Source organism: Euprymna scolopes, chromosome 37 (assembly GCF_053919585.1).
Source record: "Euprymna scolopes isolate OS-2025 chromosome 37, ASM5391958v1, whole genome shotgun sequence".
NCBI lineage: Eukaryota > Metazoa > Mollusca > Cephalopoda > Sepiida > Sepiolidae > Euprymna > Euprymna scolopes.
Window position 1 is genome coordinate 11,197,708 of NC_136518.1, and position 20,422 is coordinate 11,218,129.

The window sequence follows — 20,422 nt, forward strand, 5'->3', positions numbered from 1 at the left end:
GTAGAAAGAAAAATAAGAGAGAGAGAAAAGAAAAGAGAGAGGGGGGTAAGAGAGAGAGAGAGAGAAGGGATATAGGGGGAGGGAAGAGAGATTAGTGGAGAAAAACATTAATAAAGAGCAAAAATGAAAGAGAAAGAGAGAAAATAAAAGAGGGCTGGAGGAGGATAAATTAGTACCGAAAGACAAATTGAGAGCGAGGGGGGGGCGAGGGAGAATATATAGATATATAGAGAGAATAACAGGAAGAGTAAAAATGGAAGATTAAACAGAGGTAGGACGTCAGGCTGAAAAAAGTGTCCTTTTCTGTTTAGTAGCATATAAGGGGCAGTGTGGGAAGTAGTCAGGATGAGGGGGGGGGCTGTGTGTGTGTGTGTGTGTGTGTGTGTGTGTGTGTGTGTGTGTGTGTGTGTGTGTGTGTGTGTGTGTGTAAGAGAGAGAGAGAGAGAATGCTGGGGCTCGTATGACCCAGAAGAATACGTCATTCAATTGCCCCCTCTGCCACTCCTCACTGTTAAAAAGATAGAGCCGGTCAGAAGGAAGATTGAAGGTCGAAGGCCGAGGAGAGGGGACGTGAGAAAAGAAAACAGAAAATAAGAGAGAGAGAGAGAGAGAGAGAGAGCTTGTCAAATGTTTGTATATACCAAGGGCGAAACAGTCTTCTGTGTGTGCACGCGCATTCGTGTGTGTGTGTGTGTGTGTGTAGAGGGGGGGGTGTAGACACTATCATATGACCCAGGAGCTAGGAAACTGCGGGCAGGGCACCACGTGGGACAAAAAAAAATCTAGGTTCGACTAAGCAAAGTTGGTGAAGGGCAGAAGAAAGGCAGGATAGTGGAAGGGAGAGGCACGAAAAAGAAAAGATGAAACAAAAAAAGGACTTCTTTTATCCGTTGATGAGAATAAAATCGGTGGCCAACATTAACGCCTTATTTCCTTTTCTCCACATTAAAAAAACGACACTGGTGTTTAAATCTGCCCTTGTGGGGAGGCAAAGTAAATTAGGAACATTCACGACTTACATTGCTCTTTTACGAATTTGTTTTACAATCCACAGAGGTACGAACAAGTTGTCAAAAAAAAAAACTGCCTGCTTCCCACCGGACTACAACTTGGATGTCCTCAAGCTCAACGTTAACAAATTCCTAATGAACCGCCCCCTTAAGTAAATACTTCATCAAATCTCCACACTAACGTAATGTACTTGCAATAACCCTTATCCCTGAGTGGCTTCCGGGCCTTGATAAGTGGTGATCACTGTGTAAAAAACAAAAAAAATGTTATCAAAGGCAAGATAAGTTACTTTTCTACCTAACTGGATAAGTTTTTAGTGTTTTTATTTAATGTAAAATGTTTAATCGGTTCCAAAAAAAAGTAGTATTGAACGCTACGTATGAAAGAAGAAAAATTGGCTGCGAAGTCTCTTTACATCTTTGAAGTCTTGACAATGAGTTAAAAATAAGGGCGCTTACACACTATTGGGACGAAATTTCAGAAATCGTAATACTGAATTTTAGGGGCTGCCAAAATTCACCGCAGAATTACCCCCTCCTATATATAACACGATCTGGGTTTGTATTACTGTACACATAGATTCGAAAAAGTTGTCAAAAAACAAATGTATAACAAATAAATGTTATCAAAGGCAAGATAAGTTACTTTTCTGCCAAACTTGATATATTTTTTGTGTTTTTATTCAATATAACATATTTATTCAGCTCGAAAAACATACAGTGTTTACCGATGTATTCGAAAATTCAAGATGGCGTCTCACACCCTCTTTAACACCGTAAATATGGAAAAAGGTGTTATAAATAAAAAAACTATACAAAATACTATTAAAAACCCGCCGAATATATGTCAACCTATGTCACGGTAACATATATTGAGCGAGTTTTTAACAGTGTTTTATCCGGTTTTTTATTTATAACATCTTTTCCCACACTTACCGTGTTAAAGAGAGAATAAGACGCCATCTTGAATGTTCCAATACATCGGTAAGCACTTAATGGTTTTCGAGCTGAATAAACATGTTACATTGAATAAAAACACGAAAAATATATCGAGTTTGGTAGAAAAGTAACTTATCTTGCCTTTGATAACATTTATTTGTTATATATTTGTTTTTTGATAACTTTTTCGAATCTATGTGTACAGTAATACAAACCCCACGATCTTATTATAAATTAATATTATCATTATAATTTTTGTACCATTTAAAAGAAGGGCAAAATAAACTAGTAATAATTAAAAAAAAATTTTCATCGAACGAAAATAATGAAATTGCGAGACGAAAATCGTGTTTACATAATTGACACTTTAAAATAACGTTCCCATGTAGTAGATATTCCGAACGTGAAAACATACCCGTGTTTAATAATTCTAGCAAAAATCAACCAATGGTCAGATTTTCGTGAAATTTTCAATACTTATCCATTTTAAAAAGTAATTTTACATATAAAATGCAGTTTCCGTAAAATATATGAGGGGAAATATTTTTTAGTGCGTGTCGCCCCATCATATTTATTTTTTTCGAAATTCGAACAAAATATATTTAAATCTGTCGAAATTTCTATTTATTATGAAACGTAAGAGTTTAAATAAGTAAAACATATTTACTTTTGTAAATTTAAATACACATATTGAACAAAAATTTACCTTGAAGTTGCAATTAAAAAAATTATATAAATTTAATATTATTATGTTTTTTAAATAGCGTTTTTTCGAATATAGTATAATCAGTTGAATTGCCAAGAAAAAGAAACTTTGTAAACATTAATTATTTTTTTAAAGATTAAAACGATTAAAATTTAATTATTTCAAAATGTTCCGTTACAACATAGATTTTTAATTAATTGTGTTTAAATTTTTTTTTTTTTTTTTTTTTGAATATGAAGTTTTCATATAAACATGGCTCTTGTCAGCTATTTTATCGCCAGATTAAAACAGATTTTAAAATAATATTGCACAAATATTAAGCACTTTGTAGCCCTCCCACCCCCTCATATTTTGTTCGTCCCTTTTTACCGAGCAAAATATGGAAGCCCGTAGGTAACCAAAAGAACATTCAGTAAGACCGTATTTCATATTTAATATACAAATGTTTATAATATTATTAATCATTAAACTGTGTAAATCTTAAAACCTAACAAAATTATAACAAAGATTAATTATTAATTGCAGTTTGAAGAAGATAAACAAAGGTTTTAAAAAATCATTAAGTCACTTCTGCTTTTCCATAGTTCGTATAGTTAACACAAGTCTGACGTCACGGGAACATGCGCTCCGTTTTTCACATTGTTTTGAGTAGACCTACTGAAGTTCACATGAAAACAATGGTATCTACGTATTCTTCGTATTTTTAAGATGGTTATATCCCAAAATTACGAAAATCGATAAGGTAGAAAATTATTTATTAAAGAAAATAAAAATAGAATTTGATGAAAACGATGGTGAAACACAGGAGAGTTCAAAAGGGAGGTAATTTTCCGTTTCGGTTTTAACTAGATGGCGGCAATTTTTTCACCCGGTAATACGATTTAAGTCGTTTTGTTTAATAATTCAGTAATATTCAGGTAATTTCGACTGCATAATTTGGGAGTTACCATTATTAGAATTGACAAAAAAGTCAGTTGAAACCATTGTTTTTTATATGAAAACTCCATTTATCGACTACAAAATCTCGTCTGTAGAATCACACCAAAATAAGAAATAAAACGAAATCATGGTGGAAACCCACCCAATGTTACTGTGACATTTTATTGGGTGGGTTTCTACCACTATCTTGTTTTATTTCTTATTTTGAAGTGATTGTCGAGACTTCAAAAACGTAAAAAGATTTCGCTGCCATTTTTTCTTCTTCGCACGTAGCGTTCAATACTACTTGTTTTTTTAACTGAATAAACATGTTACATTATTGATTTTCGTAATTTTTGGATATAATCATATTAAAAATACGAGGAATACGTAGATTCATTGTTTCATGTCAAATTTAGTTTTACGATTTCCAAAACTTCGTTTTGATAGTGGAGAAGCGACTAATTTTCATATCTCGTTTCGTAAGCTGAAATTTTTATTATTATTATTATTATTATTATTACATTTTCACTCCAAACAAGGCACATTGTCACTTTGCTGTAGGGAGCTACTATCAGGGACTTAAGTTGCAAGGATACTATGTAGGGAGTTGAGCAGCAATATGTCTGTTCACATTACACTTGAACTTCTGCATGTCAGTACAGTTGGGAAAGCAGAAAACCAGAAGAAAATTCCAAAGTCTTGCAGTTCTGTGGAAGAAGCTATTAGAGTAGAAGGCTTTCTTACATCTAGGGATCTCTACTGTGTAGGAGTGGGACTTCACTGCTTGTCGGGTTTGTCGGGGGGGGGATTTTCGTCAAGGGGGTGTAAGGGCTTGTAGTTCGTCAGATTATCCACCATTAAAATACTTGTAAAACAGGCAGTAAGTAAAATCATTCGTATCTAGAGGTTCTACTGTATTTGGTCATGGTTCACTTGGATGATGAAGTATCCTCGTGTCATATTACCCTGACAAACCTTTGTATTGAGAGATTGAAAACATCTTATCTAGTAGTGTTGAGACTATTAATCAGAATTGGAATCGGAAAATCAGAACTTTTCAGAGTATTAGAATCGGAAAAAAAAAATTGTGCATATTTTCTGATGCCAAAAACGATTCTTTAATTATCTATGGATTTGTATTACTGTACACATAGATTCGAAAAAGTTGTCAAAAAACAAATATATAACAAATAAATGTTATCAAAGGCAAGATAAGTTACTTTTCTACCTAAGTGGATAATTTTCTAGTGTTTTTATTCAATGTAACATGTTTATTCAGCTTGAAAAACATACAGTGTTTACCGATGTATTGGAAAATTTTAAATGGCACCGACTCTCTCTTTGACACGGTAAGTTTCGGAAAAGGAATTATAAATAAAAAACTAGACAAAATACTGTTATAAATTCGCTCAATATATGTTACCGTGACATAGGCTGACATATATTTGGTGGGTTTTTAACAGTATTTTGTATATTTTTTTTATTTATAACTCCTTTTCCCAAACTTATCGTGTCAAAAAGAGAGTCGGGCGCCATTTTGAATTTTGCAATACATTGGTAAACACCCTATGTTTTTCAAGCTGAATAAACATGTTACATTAAATAAAAACACTAAAAACATATCCAGTTAGGTAGAAAATAACTTATCTTGCCTTTGATAACATTTATTTGTTATATATTTGTTTTTTGACAACTTTTTTGAATCTATGTGTACAGTAATACAAACCCTTATCTATTTTTTTTATTATTTATTTTGTTTAAAACAAAATCTTCTACTACAAGTAGTAAATGATGAAATAATAAATATTTATTGATTTTAAACTACCAGTAAATCCTCCCCCACAACTCCATTTTTATGTTTGAGAAAATATCTGTCCCTTTAACATGTGTTTTTACAATATGTGTGAAAAAATAACTTTATTGTTAAATATTTAGAGATTTATAAAGAATCGGAATCGGTAACTGTATCGGAACCGGGAAAAATATTGGAATCGTCCCATCACTAGTATCCAGTAAAAAAATTCAAATTAGAGATTGGTATCATCAGTATGGATGCTTATCTTCTGAATAATATTTGTTTACATTGGATTTGAAGAAAAGCAGTTCAGTGGTAATGTTTTCTACAGATGGAAAGTTCTTGGAAACAAACACTGTCCATGGAAATTCAGTTTGATATTCGGCACAGAGGAAGAAGGGAATGTCATTTGCAGCTGTGGTAGAAAGACGAGCTAATTCTTGCTCTGAAATGTCTTAAATGGAGAAACCAAAAATGTCGGTTTAGGAGAAATGTAGTTAGTGAATAGGCAACCGTTGCTTTACTATAAGCTCACTGCACAGGAACTCTTACAGGATGTAAGTATTGTTTTCTAAACTAAAAGCAGGTAAAAAAAATGTCGTTTGTGTGACTCGATGATCGTTTTTATGATCGCCCTATAATAAAACACAAGACGAGTACTTGATGTAAATCAGTTAAACTGTTGGAGGGGGGGCTATGTGTGTGTGTGTGTGTGTGTGTGCATATGTGTGTGTGCACGTGTCTGCATGTGCGTATGTATGTGTACGTGTTTGTGCGTATGTGTGTGCGTATATGTATGTTTGTGCATATGTGTGTGTGCATATGTATGTCTGTGTGCGTGTGTCTGCATGTGCGTATGTGTGTGCGCGTGTCTGCATGTTTGCGCGTATGTGTGTGTGCGCGTATATATGTATTTTCTTCTTCAACCGATCCCTTGCCCAGCTTTGACTCTAATCTCTCCGATCTCTCTTGGGATCCATTCGACCCGCCAACTATCCCAAACAATCCGTCTGTCTTCAATGGTCGCAAATTCAAGACTGTCCAAAAACTCTCTGTAACTTTCCTGTTGCAAAACTCGTTTCCACTCCTAAAACTGTTTTTTAAACTAATTCTAAATATATCAACCTCTATTGTCCGGCCATGTTGTCCCAAATCACTGCCACACCTTGATTAACAATCTTATTTTAGTTCCCTTTGTATGCCTTGGTGAACAACTTCTTATATCTTTGTTCTGCTGATAAACTTATTTCTTCTATTTTTTGTTATATGTTTTCCTATTTTTTTATTTTCTAACATTGTAAGGGAGAGGACATTGATAGTATCACATTTGCAAGCGATGAAAAGGGGGCGGGGTCTTATGGGTATTTTTTAGGATGCTCCTCTCCCAAAAGTTGGCTAATTTTATTAATCTTTAAAACTTTCCAAAAAGTTTACAATATAGTGAATTTTCTTTATAAAATAAGATATGGTACAAAGTCAAAATTGGGCGAGATCAGCAGTCCTCTCTCTCCATCTGGAATATTTATCTTCTTCCCGTGGCAGGAAGATGCGACACAAGGTCAGAAAAGTGGGTTGAAAAACCAGCACTCTAAAAGAAGAACATTCTGGCTTGCAAAAAATGTCTGGACAGCCCCAGCGGCATTCCCTGTTAGTGGTGCCTCAGGCGATTAGCAATAAATTATCCCCTTCTCAAAGGATGAGAAGAAAAACCTTGGAGAAATGTGACACGTGGGTCGGAAAATGTGATTGAAAAATCAGCACCCCAGAGGAGGAGCATTCTGACTCTGCAAAAGTTGCCTGGGCAGCCCTGTTGGCATTCCCCAACAGAGGCGCCTCAGGTGATTAGCAATAAACTAATTCCCTTCTCAAAGAGAAAAAGCAAAGCTTTGGAAGGTGAACCTCCAGGAACTGCACAGGACCGTACACTTCAGCCAATAGAAAACAAGCCACTTCAACAATGGCCAGGACTCTGGTGGCTTTAGATCCAAAGGAAAACTCCACCAATTTCAGCCACCAAAATAGCATATTTACTCTATGGCTAACATTATCCCCTTTGAAATTTGTTATTTTTTTTTTTTTAATATTTTTATTTTGTACTGTTATTTCATCCCAAACAAGAACTTTTTCAGGGCAGGTGCTCAAATGAAAAAAACGGCAAAAATATAGTAATGAATACTATCTCGGTGGGGCACTGAAAAGGGCACTTTTAAGACAGAAGTAAAAGGGGCAGGTGCTTGGGAACCCCTAGCATCCCCCTCTTTGCACGTAGCTGCACTTGGACATAAAAGGCTACTATTTGGGACCAATTCGACAAGGACACTATGTAGGGAGTTAAGCAGCGAGGTGTCTATTCACACTACACTTGAACTTCTGCATGTCAATACAACTGGGGAACCAAGAACTCGGGAGGGAATTTCAAAGTGTAGCAGTTCAGCGGAAAAAACTATTGGAACAGAAGGCTCTTCAGCATCTAGGGATCCCTACAATGAAGGAGTGGGATTTTAATTTTTTTTTTTTTAAATAGGCATTACCACTTATCAAGGCCAAGAGGCCACTCGAGGATAAGGGTTAAAGAGTATACAGCAGAAATTGGACAATATAGTAATAATTGCTGTTTATCAGGTTATGGGGATTGTATTTATGCCAAAGGGAGTACAAGTGCCTTGTGTTCGTCAGAGCACATTCCATTAAATTATTTGATTTATTGACACGAAAATATGTGTACAAATTCATCGGTTGGTGAGGGGGAGGTTAAAAAGCAACAGAGATTACGAAAAAAAACCAAAAAAAAAACCCCCAAAATGCTTAGTGTGGTGGTTAGTAGATGACTCACAAAACCTACCAAGGTATGGGCTCCTCAGCGTTTTGCAGCTTGTTTCAAGAGTCAAAAACCAGCAGGACAGTTTCTATGTGGGGAGAAAAAAAAATGGGGTATTATTGGGGGGGGGGGAGAAAAGCTGAACCGGATTCAAAGGCATGGATTGTGTGCTGCCCTCCAAGATAAGTACCATTTGGAATAGCGACAAAACAAAACTGCGAAGTAAGGATCTCAGAAGATACTTGGTACCAAAACTTTTTTAAAAAGGGCCAAGAGTCGTGTGTACCATTAACTAATAAACAGGGATGGGGTCTGATAATATCTATGGTCGGCATGCACCCTACCTAGGCAGGGAACATGTACTCAAACTTGGTTCGTCCAAACACACATAAACTAGAGGTATTGGAAGTTGGTTGATGTTTCGTTCCAGTAAAGCCGAACCCAGATTTCATTTTATATTATCTCACCCTGGAATCGGCCAATTGGAAAAAAAAACTGAAAATATTTCTTATCTCTTATCCATCTACGAGCATGACGGAGGGAGGGCGCCCGGCTTTGCACAGGCGTAAAATACGCTTAAATATGATATTTTCGTTTGTCCAGATTTCGTACATATTATCATAGAGTTGTGATTTCTAAATTTAAAAAAAAATATATATTTGGGTGTCATCAGTTAGAATCGAAACCGAAACTGTAGCATTTAAATCTGGTGACGTTACCACTGTATTAAAGTGACATGCATATGAACTGATAAAAATTAAAAATAAACTAAGAGGAATGTACATGTATAACAATTTTTTAAAACTTTTTATCCATTTTAGACCCCCTTAAAAACTACTTTAACCGGGTTTTTTAGGGGCCATTCTTTTATGGGTCTTTACCCATAAAAGAATGGCCCCTAAAAAACCCGATCATTTGAGGCCCATAGCGCCGCTCAGTGACTTTCGTTTCGGAGGAGATAGAGTTTGAAAATATGGAGACAGACAGACAGACAGACAGATATATAGCCGTTTATATATTAGATTAATAAAATTAGCTGTGCATAAAGATTACAATAAGATTTACAAAAAAAATTTTTACAAAATATATTGCAAAACATTACACAACGAATGTAGCACAAAGCCAAATTAGATGGGGATGGGATAGTGATCTACGTCATCCTTTTTTTTTTTTTTTTTTTTTGGCTCTTCTATTAAACTAGTTCAAGTCACCACAATACCGCATTTACGCTATGATTGATCCTAATTAACGCTGTTCCAGGATTTAAACGACTTTTTTTTTTTTAAATTTACAACAAACATATATGACACACTTCTATAAATTTATAGAAATCAGTTTGGTTAATTATCCCTGGCGGTGAAGCTGAACGGATTCGAAAGTACTTGGGCCTCCAGTAACGATGGCAACGACATCAGCCAGTTCTTGTCTGTAGCAAGAAACTTGATTAGAAGGCTGGAAAGGATCCAAACCAGAATGAGTAAACATTGTCTGTTTAATTCAACGAAAGAAAGAATACTGCCTCTGTCTGTCTGTCTGTCTGTCTGTCTGTGTGTGTGTGTGTCTGTGTGTGTGTGTGTGTGTGTGTGTGTGTGTGTGTTTTTGTTTGTTTGTTTTCCAATCATACGCATTATGACTGTCAAAATTTTTCATTTTCATTAGATTACACCACTCATTTTCAACAAAGCAGCGCTGCCTGCCATCTTCATTTTTTTTTTTTTTTTTTTTTCTTTCTCTCAAATACGATTGGACATCACATTTAACAAATGGGAGAATAAGAGATGAAAGATGCAAAATCGACAGAAAGATTTTTAACAACAAAAAAAAACAAAAAAAAACGGGGAGGTGGGGGTGGGGTAAAATGAAACAAATAAATGTTACCAAAGGCATAAGTTACTCTTCTACCTACCTGGATAATTTTTTTTTTATTCATATTTTAACTTTTTTTTTTTCAATTCTATACAAAACCAGCATTAACTCTGTACAGTTAGAACGAAAAAAACAAAATGACTGATATTAGACAGTTATGAAGATAATTTTTTTTTTCTTTTTTTAACTTGGGAATCACCACTTATCAAGGCCCGAAGGCCACTTGAGTATAAGGGTTAATGAATGTAAGGTACAGTAATCATTAATGGTGTAAATTGGGTAGAATTTGATTATTCACGGAGATGGCAAATTCAAAAATCGAAAATTACACAAAAATACTCATAATAAAAATATAGTTTTGTTGAACATTACATTTCTACACAATTGGTGACAATTCTGTTTAATTTTCTCAGCAACCGAGACAGCTGAACTGCTTGCCAAGTGAGTACAGGTTCAACTCCACTTCAAATCCCATAAAAACTCCCTCCCAAATTTATCTTTGTATCCTCGGCCCTGAAAACCAACAGAGATTAGACCATTCCTGTAATGAACCGGTCCCTGTTGATTTTATGGAATAAAGTTCTGTGCAGTTCTAGGAGGTCCACTCTTCCCTGGGCCTTGCCTTCTCTCTTTGAGAAACAGTTAGTTCGTTGCTGATCACCTGAGACGTCGTAACCAGGGAATGCCAACAGGGCTGGCCGGGTACTTTCTGCAGGTCGTCTAGGGCGCTGACTTCTTAATCCCACTTTCGATTCTGGTGTCACAGTTCTTGCAGTGGGAGAGAATTAAATAACCAGAAACCACACTATCTTCTAATCACTTGTTCCCATGTCCAAGAAATCCCCTAATGACTCATATTAAACACTTCCGAGGTGTGGGGGCTTATCCTACCTCTGCTATACTAATAAAGAAATGCTCTGCTGAGCTAGCCCTTTCCTCTCCAAACTCTACAGTAAAATGCCTTGCGAAATCTTTCTGTGATACAAGTATTCAAAAATTCTGATAAAAGAATTAAATTATCAGCCCATTAGTCTCCCCTCTTTTTTTTTAAATCACTGAGCCGTTAATCAACCAAGCACTACTCCACCATCTCGTGAATGCTAAACTTTTTTCTGACCAACAGCATGGATGTAGCCAAGCCACTACAGATACTTTTTTGTTTTTTTTAGGGAGTCATCATTCATCAAGGCCCAGTGACCACTCGAGGATATAAGCTAATGAGTGGTCAGCGAGACAACAGCTCAATGATCATTTTTGGTGAGAATTGGGCAGAATCAAAGGGGACGGGACAGCAAGAACTTGTTAACATTGGACTTGAAGTCAGCTGAAAATCAGGACAGTGAAACAGTTCTGCAGGCAGGCAATTCTATGAAAGAAGCTTTGTTCATGACCAGGCTCAACGATGCCTAACTTCCGTGATTTAATGTTAACTTGTATGTCAACGTGATTATGTCGTATATTATACAGAAGTATAAACTAGTATTTTAAACTTACTTAACTAGCAATTTCACATTGTAATTAACTAGCAACCTTCAAACTAATCTAGTAATTAGTAATCTAGAGTAATTCGGACTCTTTAAATTGGCGAATAGGATACAATTAAAGTTTATAAGCAAACTTTTATTAGTGAGTCTAAACAAATGAAAAACAGTTCCATGGCGCCTCTGCTGTAGCAAAACACACAAACTTTTTAAAACGATTATTAAAGATTTTGTTTGATGATTTGAAAACTTCTTTTGTTCACAAACATCTACTAAATTGTTTCATTCTAATTTTTATACATTTTATTTAAGAAATAATTAATATATTTTTTATAAACTATTACATTATCATTTTTTGTTTTTTCTTTTTTGATTAGGGGTGAGTGAATATTTTTGTCAAGAAAATTCTGGAATGAATCCAAGTTTGGAGCAAGAGAAAATATGAAATGTGAGAAACTAAGGAGGGAGATAGGGGTGCTGAAAGAGACAAGCAAAAGGGTAAAGAAAGAAAACGAGAGAGAGAGAGAGAGAGAGAGATAGAGAGAGCGAGAGAAAAAAAGATATATATATAGAAAGAGAGATAGAATGATATATATGAGAGAGAAAGAGAGAGAGAGAATATATATATATATATATATATATATATATATATATATATATATATATAAAAGTGAATGTGTATGTGTGTTTGTATACATTTCCCTAAGCAATAACTGTCAGACTCGAAATTTGATATACAGGGTACTGAGATTTGGGAAAATCTTTGTAATCCGTTTTCGGACAGAAATTTGGCTGTTAAGGGGTCAAAGTTCAACGATTTGACCTTTGAGAACTCTACTAAAATCCTCCGACAATTTTGGGTCTACACTTGAAATTTTAGACATAGGTTCCTTGGACATCGATCTAACTTAATAACTTGATTCAAGCACCAAAGAATAAATATTTGGGGGTCATAATAGGAGTCAAAGTTTTTTAAAAAATTGACCTTTTTTTTTTTTGTTTGCTCAACATACACCTTCAAACACCCGGGCAACGCCGGGCTGAAATGCTAGTATATCTTTAAAGTGAAAGTGTCTGTCTGTGTACACTTCCCTACGCAATAACTCTCTCAATTTTCAATCTACAAACCCGAAATTTGATATACAGGGTACTGAAATTTGGGAAAATCTTTGTAATTCATTTCTGGCTAGAAATTTGGCTGTTAAGGGGTCAAAGTTCAACGATTTGATCTTTGAGAATCTACTAAACTCCTCCAACAATTTTGGGTCTAAACACCTGAAATTTTAGATATAGGTTCCTTGGACATGGATCTAACTTAATAACATAGTTAGAGCTCAAAACAATAAATATTTAGGGGTCATAATAGGAGTCAAAGTTTTTTAAAAATTGACCTCTGCGGTCTTTACCAAATTACTCAGACAATTTTTGGTCTAAACATTTGAAATTTTACATAAAGGGTATTCAGAGATAGGGTAAGCTTTTTAATCAGTTTGGGTCGAAAATTGAGCTACCAATATATAAATGTATGTATGTATGTTTGCATGTCTGCCTAAAACTTTCGACAAAGGTGCCGAATTTTCACAAGATCAGTATCGTTTTGAAACCCGACCCTTAATGCTGGAGTCCCTCAAGGTTCCATCCTGGGCCCAACTCTTTTCCTGATCTACATTAATGATCTTCCAAATCACATCCTTACATCATTTGTAGACATTTATGCTGATGACACTACCATTTATGGTAGCACATCTAAGATAGTAAACGACCAAGTTCTCTCTGATTCTCTCTCCTCTGATCTGGAGCACGTGGTACAATGGGGAAAGGAGTGGCTGGTTACTTTTAATGCATCTCAAACCAAGCTTCTCTCTTTACATCATCAACATTATGATCTACATCGTCTTCAGGAGGCTTCAAGTTTTGACAAGCTTCAGGGTTTGACCGTTACTCCTGATCTTAAATGGAACACATACATCAAATCTGTTGCCAAGGCTGCTGGAAAAATAGTGGGATCTTTCTATCAATCTCACTGCTGATGCAATTCTCTATCTATAAGAGCCAGGTACATCCAAGGATTGAATACTGTTGTCACATATGGGCAGGAGCTGCTAGAAAGGATTGATAGAGTTCAAAATAGACTTTGTAGCCTCGTAGATTTCCTTTTCTCTTCCCTGCAACCCCTATCTCACAGAAGAGATGATGCGAGTTTGTCTCTGATGTATCGTTATTTTCATGGAAAGTGTTCGACTGAGCTTCAGTTTATGGTCCCTCCTCGCCAAACTTTCACTAGAAATACTCGTCTAGCTGAAACCATTATCAATAATTTCCCCCACTCTTTATCTGTGCCTAAACCTAAACGTAGATTCCATGAACAAAGCTTCTTTCTAAGAAATGCACGACTGTGGAATTGTCTTCCGTTTTCCTGCTTTCCGGCTGACTACAATATGGTTGTCTTCAAGTCTAACGTAAACAAGTCCTTGATGAGCCGTTCCATATAAGTTAACAAATTTACCGAATTTCCATTACCAATGATTACTATATTGTCCAATTTCTACTGTACACTCTTTAACCCTTATCCTCGAGTGGCCTCTTGGCCTTGATAATGTGGTGATGCCTGTGTAAAAAAAAAAAAAAAAAGAAAAGACAAATATCGAAAAATTGGCTAAAAACATTCATTTATTAACTGGGCACTTTTCTACAGGGAGGGGGCGCTTTTTTCACCGATATTTTCGACAGTCATCCCTCTTTTTGATTGTCTAGCCTTAATTTAAACCTACGTCACTTCCAGTTTGGCAGTGGTCATAACAGCAAAGACGTCAGGTTTTTTCCTGTTCTTTTCCTCCTTTGTGGTACGGGTTCGAGCTTGCCTTTCTACTAGAACTTTTTTTTTTTTGCTCAACACACAAACACCCGGGCAATGCTGGGCACCCATGCTAGTATATATATATATATATATATATATATATATATATATATATGAGAGAGAAATATATATATAAAAGTGAAAGTGTGTGTGTGTGTGTACATTTCCATACGCAATAACTGACAATTTTAAGTCTACAGACTCAATTTGATACTGAGGTTTGGGAAAATCGATGTGATCGGTTTTCGGTCAGAAATTTGGCGATTAAGGGGTTAAAGTTTAACGATTTGACCTTTGAGAACTCTACCAAACTCCTTTGCCAATTTTGGGTATAAACAATTGAAGTTTTAGATATAGGTTCCTTAGACGTGGATCTAACTTAACTTGATTTGATTTGAATGTTAAGGGGGCATAATAGGGGTCAAAGTTAAAAAAAATTGACCACTTTTTTTTGCTCAACATACATCTCCAAATACCTGGGCAACGCCGGGCACCCATGCTAGTATATATATATATATGTATGTATGTATGAGAGAGATGGGGAAGAGAGAGGGAGATGGGTAAAGAGAGGGGAAAGAAAGAAAGACGAAGAGAGATGGGAAAGAAAGATAGATATAAAGAAAAGGAGAGAGAAAGAGAAAAAAAAAAGAAAAACGAAAAGGGAATTTAAGAAAAAGGAATGGGTTAAGAAGAGGAAAAAGAGGGAAAAGCCATGTTGTTCGGATGGAGAATCTTAAAGAGAAAAGCCGTTCATGCGGGGAAGATTTAGAATTGATTTTGAAAGACAATAGAAATTTAAAAAAAAAAAAAAAATTAAAACAATACTTACAACAATAACAGATATTAAAATTATATTTTAAAAATAGAAAATTATTTTAATTTCTAATAAAAATGTATACGACAATTATTAGAAAAAATAATCGTTTAACTTAGTTTAATTCCACAAAAATTAATTTTTTTTTTTTAAATTAGGTTATATTTTTATCCGTCTTTAAAATTAATATTTGTTCTGAGTTCATGCCCCCAGGCATCATCTCCTCCGAAAGGAGTTGGAATGGGTTTATCAGCAGGGAATATCAACAACTTCGATCGGTAATCACGAGCGCCCTTTATGACGTTTCAGAAATGACCACACCCTACATTAAACTCGAATTTTTGTCACGTCCAGCCCTCGTGGGGTGGGGTGGGGGTACAGAATCACTAAGTGATTTCAAATGAGATGCTAATGAAGTAAACATTTTTAATAGAACTAAAAAGAAATATTTTAAAAGTTTATTAGCTAAATGTATATTTCCAGCGTTGCCCGAATGCCCGGCAGTCTTTTTTCTTTAAATAAAAATGCCAATGTTTTTTTTTTTTTACCAAATAACTCCTCATGGGGGCAGTTAGACATTTTTTTTTTTTAATGTGGAGAAAAATCCAGTTCCTCCCTCCTAAGAAGGAGGGTAGGCACTTGGATTGAGACGAAAATTTTTTTCAAAAATTCCATTTCTAGAATTTCTCCTTCATTGACCAAAGACAGAATAGATACTAGACTTTACTCCTAGTAAAAAAAAAAATAATAATATAAAATAAAAAATAGGCGGAGTTGTACAACCATCACCCATGCGTAATTTCTATACTTGTAGGTTTTTTGAAAAAAAATTTCAATGGATTATCATTGATTGGACACTAATTAACCAGATTATAAAAAAGAAATTGAAAAACAAAATCATTATTTCGACATTTGAAAGGGGTGCTCACTTTTTAGTTACAACGTTATGGTAAATTGGTCACCCATTTTGTAACCAATAAAAACGCGGGAATATCAAAATCATAGAAAGTAAAAATGACATGAACCTTACCTACCGCATTTGTAGGTGTATCACAATTTTTGTAGGAATTTTTGACACCCCTAACACGAAACTGCAAATAAAATATAAAAAATTTGTAATTTCTCTTTTAAAGGTGGGTTGTTTATTTTCTTTATGGATTCTACTTCCAAAATAAACTATTAAAGTTGTATAAAAAGTAATAGAAATATTTTTTTAAAAATAGTAATGAAATTAATAGAATTTTAGGAGTGAAATATTTTTCAATTTTTAAACTTTAAAAATCTATCAAAATTTTTCTATTGATTCTATTTTTACGATATTTTCAGGGTCAATGTGAAATTTTATTTTATTTCCAATAAATCGAATATATTTTAGACAAACGTTTTTTTTTTTTTAATTCACGCCCCCCCCTATTTTCAAGTGTCTATTAAAAAGTAAATAATTAATTTATGTACCAAAGTTTTATATATCACAAATCGAAGATAAAAGATCAATAAATAGTATATTCAAATTTAAAACAAAAAAAGTAGTGTTTTTTAGAAATTTACCTGTAAAGTCCGAAGTTTAAAACCTTTTTTTTTTTAAAACACGTTTTTTTTTTTTTTAATGAAACCTTGTTCCTTGCTCCTTCAATTGAAAAAAAAGTTACATTTTTCGAGAAGTTATAAGCTTCGAAAGATAGCAGGTGGAATTATTCAATAGTTTTCACAAAATTTCTGACACTGCTACCGCATTTGTAAATCAGAAATATTTATTTTGTCCCCCCCCCAAAAAAAAAAAATAAAATAAATAAAATGAAAATGATTTTTTTACTTAAATTTTTTTTTTTTTATGATAAAGTTTCGAGGGTTTTTTTTTAACTTAGTTTTTGGTTGATGAAAAGAGGGTTTTGTGGGTGTTTTTTTTTTTTAATCGTTTTTTTTTTTTATTATTAATAAGTTATTTGTTTTTATGAAAGGTGAGTTTATCGGCGTTTCATTCAGTTTCTTCATTAATTTCTAGAGGTAGCCAAAATGTGTTCACAATGGAAAAAGCAAAGCAAAAATTAAAACAAAAAAAGGGAAATAAAAAAAAATGGCAATTATTAACTTCCGTGTTTGAACAATAATCCACTTGTGTTTAGAAAATAGAGAAAAAAATGGGTGACCGATTTACCGGAATGTTGTACCTATTTACTATGCCTCCCCACGGGACAGAGTTAGACACCAGGGTCGTTTTTTAACGTGGAGAAAAGGTACAAAAATAAAAATTGTCTCAGTCGTGAAGGATTTCTCCTCCACTGAAAGAGAACAAGAAATAGAAGTGCAGCATCTGAAGAACAGATACTACACTTTGATCTTGTCCCGAAGGCCAAGATGGACAATGATTGTAACTAAAAAGTGAGCACACCTGCAAATGTCGAAATAATGATTTTTTTTTTTTTTTTTTAAATAATCTGGTTAATTAGTGTCCAATAAATAATAATCCAGTGAAAAAATTTAAAAAAAAAAAAAAAAAACTCAGTATACAAATTACGCAGGTGGGGGTGGGGGGATGGTTGTATAAAACTCCGCCAAAAAAAAAAAAAAAAAAGGAAAGAAAAAAAAAAAGAAAAGAAAAGAAAAGATCAACTTGTTAGAAAACTATTGTTTTGATTTCTACAATATTATTGAATGTAAATTCCAAAACTTTAATCGTTTATAATACGTGAGGATTAGGATTTGGCGAAGTCAGTTTAAAAGGCTCGGCAGTTTAAAGGCTTCAAAATTCTTCGCAAATTTTAAAGGATCACGAAGTAAAACTAAATATAATGATTCTCCGTGTTTTAATTTTAGAATTCATTTTTAATAAAGTTTTTTTTTTTTTTTACACATTCGCACAAATAATCGAATAGTAAATAAAATATTTATATGCAAAGTCACGCTGAAGCGTAAAAAACGCGCGTGCACACACAAACACGGAAAACCGTCTCAGAAATTTATTCACATACAAATTTGATAATTCATGTTTGTATAAGTTAAATTATTTCGATTAAAAACATTAAAAATGCCGTTTTTCTCTTTTTTTACATGAAAAGTTGGAAGGAAAATTGGAAACACGGTTCGACTATATATGCCATTAATTATACAAATCATTCACGTTTAAAAGTAAATTAATGTCGGATATATTCGCAGATGTTAAAAGCGTTATTTTCTATTAAAGACGAGCTCTTTTTTTGCGTTTTTCTATAAATCGCCATTATACATTTGCAAAAATGCCAACATGGCGATGACGTTTGGGCCTCAAATCGATTCTCATGGCGTCGATGTCGTCGCTGTCTGCAAGAATATTCTAGACAATCTCCGATATAAATTCTACATTCGACGAGATTCTGATTTTATGATAAATAATATAAATATGGAATTGGAAGGCATGAGATTCCTTTTCAAATAAATAAATAAAAAAATAAATAAAAAGGGAAAAAATGGGGGGGATATTTTAATACAATACTTGACTGGCTTTTTGGCCTTGCTACGTGGGTATTCCTTAGCAAAAACAAAATTACCGGTTTATAATATTAAAAATTTAATTATATCTAAAGACACGTGTAATATATATATATATATATATATATATATATATATATATATATATATATATATATCAAAGTGTCTCATTCTTTGTGGTTAAAATCGAAGACTGTACATGCACGTTGGTGTAGATAATATTGAATATTTTCTTTCCTGGCCAAGATCATAATGTAGTATCTGTTCAAGTGCCAACCAGAGAGAAGAAAATCGTTCTCAACTGATGGGAATTATTATTTTTTCCCAATTCCGAGTGCTCCTCTTTTGGAGGAGATAAATTTACCCTACATTAAAAACAGACTCCATATATTAACTTAAGGTATGCTCGTGGGGAGGGGAGCACAATACAAGAAAACACAGTGAACGACTAACGAGTCCACCCACCGCTTCTCCCAAAATGTGTGTGTGTGTGTGTGTTTTTCCGGAATATCAATTAAGTATCAAACTATAAAATTAAGACAACAACAAAAAATATGTATTTAATAATTCATTTAAAAAAAAAAAATTTTAATTGACAATCATTTAAGATCAAAGTGTAATATCTGTTCTGTACTCGGTTAGTGAAAGAAATTTTTCTAGACTGAGGCATTTTTTTTTTTTTTAAATTTTCGTCCCGATCTAGAGTGCACTTCACTGCATCTCATCTTTTTCTGGTGTTGGATTCCCTACCGACTCAGTGAGTCGGCGACTCACATTAAAAAACGGCCGTGTATAACTTTACCCTCGTGGGGAAGCAAGTAAATAGTTATTAGAGTTACAACCATTACATCTCAATACTTATACTCGAGTGGCTTTAGGCCTTGGTAAGTGGTGACCTTAGCCCAATAGTAAAAAAGGAAAAAAAAAATGCCGGTGTCCTATGAAGTGTCATTCAGTTCAAATGTTTTTTTATTATTATTGGACAGTTGTACAGAAATCGAAAAGACAAAAAACGACAAATTAATCTGAAATTAATATAATTTAGGAATGACAAAAACGTTAGAAAATTATAAAAACAAGAAATATTAAATAACAATATTATTACTACTACTACGGAATTTATACTTCTTGTTTGTTATAGTAGTAGTAGTAGTAGTGAAGGGCTAATGGCGGCGTTGAGAATAGAGTAGAAAAACTGGTTTTTATTATAAAATCCATTGAAACGACGCCGCGTAGAGACTTATATAATTAGTATTTAGTAGCAGTCAGAGAAGAATAAATAACAGAGAGAGGGTGGGGGGGAGAGCAGAGAGAGAATAAAAGAATGAGTGAAGATGAAAGTGACAAAAATATAGGGAAGCGAAGAATGAGAAAAAAGAAAAGATGAAGGAGAATAAGTAAGAAAAGAAGGAAAGAGGAAAGAATGGAGGGCAAAGAAAAGAACAGAAAACAAAGAGAAACGAGGGGGAAAAAAAGAAAAGGAGAAAAAGAAAAGAAAGAGAAAAGAGAAAACAAAATTAGAAAAGTGAAACGAAAAATAAGAAAAAAAGAAAAGAGAAGAGAGGAAGAAAAGAAAGGAAGAAGAGAAAGGCGAAAAGAGAAGGATAATGAGACAAGACAAAGGGGGGGGATACACAAGGCGAAATAAGCAGCAGCAGCCACAAATGCCGGTAATAATAAAACGCAATGACAAGTTCTAAAAAGCATTTACTAATTCACGTTACAAACGAGTTCCCGCTTTCAAAATATA